This window comes from Peromyscus maniculatus, chromosome 9, assembly GCF_049852395.1.
Source record: "Peromyscus maniculatus bairdii isolate BWxNUB_F1_BW_parent chromosome 9, HU_Pman_BW_mat_3.1, whole genome shotgun sequence".
Classification (NCBI taxonomy): domain Eukaryota; kingdom Metazoa; phylum Chordata; class Mammalia; order Rodentia; family Cricetidae; genus Peromyscus; species Peromyscus maniculatus.
Genome location: NC_134860.1, coordinates 66909397 through 66914520, shown reverse-complemented (window position 1 = coordinate 66914520; position 5124 = coordinate 66909397). Strand labels below are relative to the sequence as shown.

The 5124-nt window shown below is 38.3% G+C and overlaps 1 pseudogene; it reads right to left on the bottom strand.

Annotated features, from left to right (window-relative positions):
• Positions 1-3045: 3045 nt before the first annotated feature.
• On the bottom strand, positions 3046-3510 carry LOC102908362 (ubiquitin-conjugating enzyme E2 N pseudogene; annotated as a pseudogene).
• Positions 3511-5124: the final 1614 nt, after the last annotated feature.

The window sequence follows — 5124 nt, the reverse complement described above, 5'->3', positions numbered from 1 at the left end:
TCTTTCCGTGTTAAAATCCATTGACAAAAGGATTTTGGCTCCTTCTCCCCCATTTGACTAAACATACTGAAGAGGAGATCTATAGATTTCTCTGGCCCTGTTCAAGTGACTACTTTGCAACCACGTTAGAAACACTGGAAAGCATCTTAGTAACTAAGAGAAATCTCTTAGTTACAGCTCTAATATACAGATCCTTATGTTATCACATAAGGCCCGCTATGGGCTCTGGGCCAAGCTGGTCCATTCTGGATGCTGATTATCAGAGCCTAAATTGACTGATGGTGATTTGGGGGAGATTTTGTGGTTACTTGCAGTTAAAGCTGACAGGATTTTCTGACAAAAGTCCGTTACTGCCACCCAGTGGCCAAAGCTAGGATTTTTGGAGTAGGAGTTGAGGGATTGGTTTGGAAAATGTGCCTTAGATGACAGCAGGATGAAATGAACTTGGCTTCTATGCTGTCATGAAAAACTTCACGAACGCCAAGAAGACAGTGGATTAGGAAGTGGGCACGTCCATTAAGGCCTTCCTTTGGTTTTGGAGGTGACCCATCTTCACTTCACTTTGGGGTTGTATTTCAGGGTTCATGAAGTGAACAGCCATGGAACCATCATTCATTGTAATTTGAGACAGGAAAAGATGAACACAGCTGTCTCCCTCAGAGGCTGGGCTGTGACTTAAAACCATCCTCTGTGTCACAGAAACATCAGAGGCTAAATACAGCTCTAGACCCTAGTTAGGTGATCTGATCTGGGCCCATCTAGAGTGGATTTACAACCAATGGGCCTTTCTTGGTTTACATTTTCTTTCTGGATTTGGATTTGCTTATCTGATGCCTGAAGCAACTTCTTTTAATGCCATAGAGGCCTAGAACAGAAAATTATTTCAATTTAAGATTCCTGTTTATACATTTATATATGATTCAACCAAAGAACCCATTTTAGCATGGATTCAAAAGCACCATATTCTGCAAAGTTTAAATCTACAATGACCATACTTAAATGTAGGTAGAAATTTCTGTCCCACCAGCAGCTCCCAAATAAACACACTAAGGCTTATATTAATTATAAATGACCAGCCAATAGCTCAGGCTTGTTACTATCTAATTCTTACATTTAAATTAACCCATATTTCTTATCTATGCTTTGCCACATGGCTTGGTACCTTTTCTCAGTATGGTGTGCCTATCTTGCTTCTCTCTGCATCTGCTCGTGACTCCAGACTATGCCCTTCTTCCTCTTAGCATTCTCAATTTTGCTTGCTTGTCTAACCTTAACCTGTTCAGCTACTGGCCAGTCAGCTCCTTTATTAAACCAATCACGGTGACATATATTCACACAGTGTAAAGGAATATTCCACACTTGAACTAAATTAAATTTTGGGGTTAATAAAGACCCTACTAAATTCGTTGCCATCCTCAGAAATCCACCATTCTGTACCCAAGGTATGAACTCAAAGTTTAGTCAATCATTACTTTTTGTCAACAGCACATTGATGTACAAAACAACAATGCCAATACACCCAACAAGGTCTCTGAATGAAGAAGCTTGATCATTCTTAAGACAAGTAAAATCTTCTTTCATTAAAATAGAGAAAAACACATTATAAAGAAATAGTTATAGGCCCATATTGGCTGATTAAACTGGCTTTTATTTATGAATAAAAAGAAAGATAATAAAAAGCCTAGATAGATGATAAGTGTAGGTAAAGTATACAAGTGTGCCCTATAGGCAGCAGATCAGTCCACTAGGGAACACAGATGGGAAAGGGCACTCTACCAAACAGAGAGGAAAATGAAGTATGTACCTTTAGATAGAAACAGTGGCAGCTCTAGAACATGGTCTGGGATCCTGGTAGCAGAAGCACAGAGGTAGATGATTGAACACTTATGATCTCCTTTCATGAATGGAAATTCCCAAATTAAAAAAAAAAGCACAACTTACTTATGTACTTCTTAACTGTCAGGACCTGGTACATAAATAAAAAATAGATATGTGTATGTACTTGACAGGGAAGCTATTTAAATGAAGAAGCCTATTAAACTCATTTTGTTTTCACATTAGAAGAAAAAATGGGCATTTCATGAAAATAAGACTCATCAAAGACCTATGCCAATAAAGCCTTGTGGTGCAATACACAATGGAGAGCTAGTTTCACAAGGGTCTTGGACAATCAAAAGAGCTTGACCCCTGAGGTATGCAGGCAGGGTCATGGTGTCTAGTCTATTGTAACTCTGGCTTCTTCTGTAATATTAACAGAACTTGTAGTTGAATTGCCTTATTTTAGAATAACAAAAAAAATATTTTACTAATTACTAAAGCATAACATTTCCAGAAGTTTTCAGACATCTAAAATGTTCACAAACTTTCTTCCTCTCCTTCTCCTTCTCCTTCTTCCTCTTTTCTTCTTCTTCCTCCCCTTCTTCTTTTCTTTTTTTTGGGGGGAGGAAGAGAATCTACACTTGACAGTAAAGTCACAGTATTATTAGTGAGGACTGTGATATTTATTTAATGTTCCCATTTTGATTCAGACAATCAACCCTGTCCATCTATGACACCTAAAGTTAGATCTGGCTAGAGTATCCTTAAAAAAAAAAAACAGGTTACCTTCATTTATCCACTGCAATTAGATCCCATAAGATGGGGGAATGGAAGGAGACCATAAAAGTAAAATAAAACTACTTTCCCCCTAAAAAATAAATTAAAGACCATCCACACTTCTGGCAGCTAATCCTTGCAACTACTATCATTCATAATGCTTTCTACTTAAACCATGATGTGGAAATGAATCCAAGTAGAGAGCCACAGCTTCTAAGCATTTCACAGTGACCTAGAAGATACTTCTTGCCTCTGCTCATGCTTTACAACAGTGAATCAGGACAAGACATAGATTTGCTAATGTGCATGTAATCACCAAAGATGGGGATACCTGGGCTTTTATTCTGTAATGTTTCTAAGACTGTGTTCATTAAATGCAAACAAACAAACGAAGAGGAATAAGTCTTGTCAGAACAGGAGAACTGGTGTACACCTGATGATCCCATCGGCTTAAATATTCCTGGCACATGCCAGCACTGTTTCTATGGGTTGGGCTCCATTGGCCTTCCATTGCTTGGCTGCAGCATTTACTAACAGATCATTTGGATTAGGTGCACTCAACAAAGCCTGGATTGATAGCAGAACTATGCGGATCTACAGTTCTGAGGACCACTTATCTTTCAAAATATCTAAACAGATATTTAATAAATGAAGGTAACCTCTTTCCATCTTGTCTACATTAGGATGACACATTTTGGTCATGCAGTATACCTTAGATGCTGCCATTAAGTATTCTTCTGGAAGGAATAGTTCAAATTTAAAAGTCCTTCCCTCCAAGAAGGAATTCTGCAGGCCAGCAATGACCACATGAAAATAACAGGTGTTGTTCTCCTCTTGTTTTACTTTGATGCCAGGAACCTGTTCTGCCAGCAAACGCTGGTTTTCCTTGGTAATTCTGAGAGGCACCCTGGGCATCTTGTCAGATTCCGAGTTCGGTTTCAGCTCTTGTCTCTGGCTCTACACACCTCACAAACGAATCGTCAAATTGCTTTTTGATGTAGTACAGGTACAATTAATGAGGTTACTTCAAGGAGAATTTTTTAAACTAAAATCATGATAATATTGGTAATCATCAAATGTAGGAGATTAAATTAGAACCTCTATAAGGTGTTTTTTTTTTTTCAACTGAACTTGATAGGGCAAAGGAGATTCTTCATTTAGTTAATTGTGACTTTATTGGTCTACTGAATCAACTCATAGATACCCTTCCTGAAGTGCCCATTGCAGTGGCAGAGGGAGGTAACATGCATGCTAAGGTGGAGGAAGGTTACAGACAAGTTTGCACTGGAATCTTCCGGAATTGCTGATAAACTGGATGTTTCTTTAAAGGTATATACACATCTCTTTAGTGATGTAGATGACTTGAGTAGTTGTGATTTATTTCATTCTGTAAGTGTGTGTAAGAGAAGGCAAACACCTGAACAACTTAGCTTTACTATGCTTTGACCAAGAACTGGAGGGCAAGCATAGAATGGAATTTGTCAGAGCTGGAATGTGAGCAAACTGCTTTAACCTTTGAGGATATGTGGAGGTTTGGATGTTTTTGACTCTTGACTAAGACAAGATCAATAACACTTGTGGTGTGCTGTTTAAGTGTGAACTATCCCCAGCAAATTCTAAGTTTCCCTTCTTTATTGGTGGCTAAGTACCAGGTTTGATAAGCCTGCTCTGATGGAAAGAGCTGGTGGAACTTTTTTTAGGGTACCCCTTAAAGTCATACACAATCCCTTGAATAGATCTTTGTGGTTCAGACCATATGCACAGCCTAGTTCTGTGTGCAGGCAGAGCCCAAGGGAGTTTTAACTGTCAATATAACTCAGACTTCTGGTATGTTTGTTTTCATCTTTTCTTGCTATGATGCATTTGTCTTGAAGTAAAAGCCTCCTTTGAGTATAGTATGTAGAGTTTGTAAATGCTAAATATCCAAATGAGATATGCACGTGTAAAAGATGTTTTGTTGGAAGAAGGTAGAGATTACCACAGAAGTTCTTGCACAGCACACATTTGAGAACTATTTCCTGATCAGAGCCAATAATGCACAGGACTAGATGGGTTTGGGGTAGGGCTGCTATAGAAACTTCATCAAGCAGAGTACTAGCCTAGGGAAATTAAAACTAACAAAATTTTTATAGCCCTCTGGTATCAATATAAACTGGTAAAGTCACCATGAAATTCAGTGTGAAGATTCATCAACAATCCACAAACCGAACTACCATATAACTTACCTATACAACACCCTACTGTGTACCTGAAGGTCTAAAAGTCAACACAGTACAGAGATAATTACAGATTCATATTTACTGCTGTACCACTCACAACAGCCAAGGTAGGAAGCCCAATCTAGATTTCCATTGGCAGAAGATCAGAGAAAGAAAATATGACATAAAGACAAAGTGGAGTCTTATTTAGCCATAAAGAAAAAGGAAATGATGTCATTTGCAAAATAGAAAGGATGGAATTGGAAATTATCATGTTAAATGAACTTAAGCTTAGAGAGACAAATATTGCCTGTATCATATGTGAAATCGA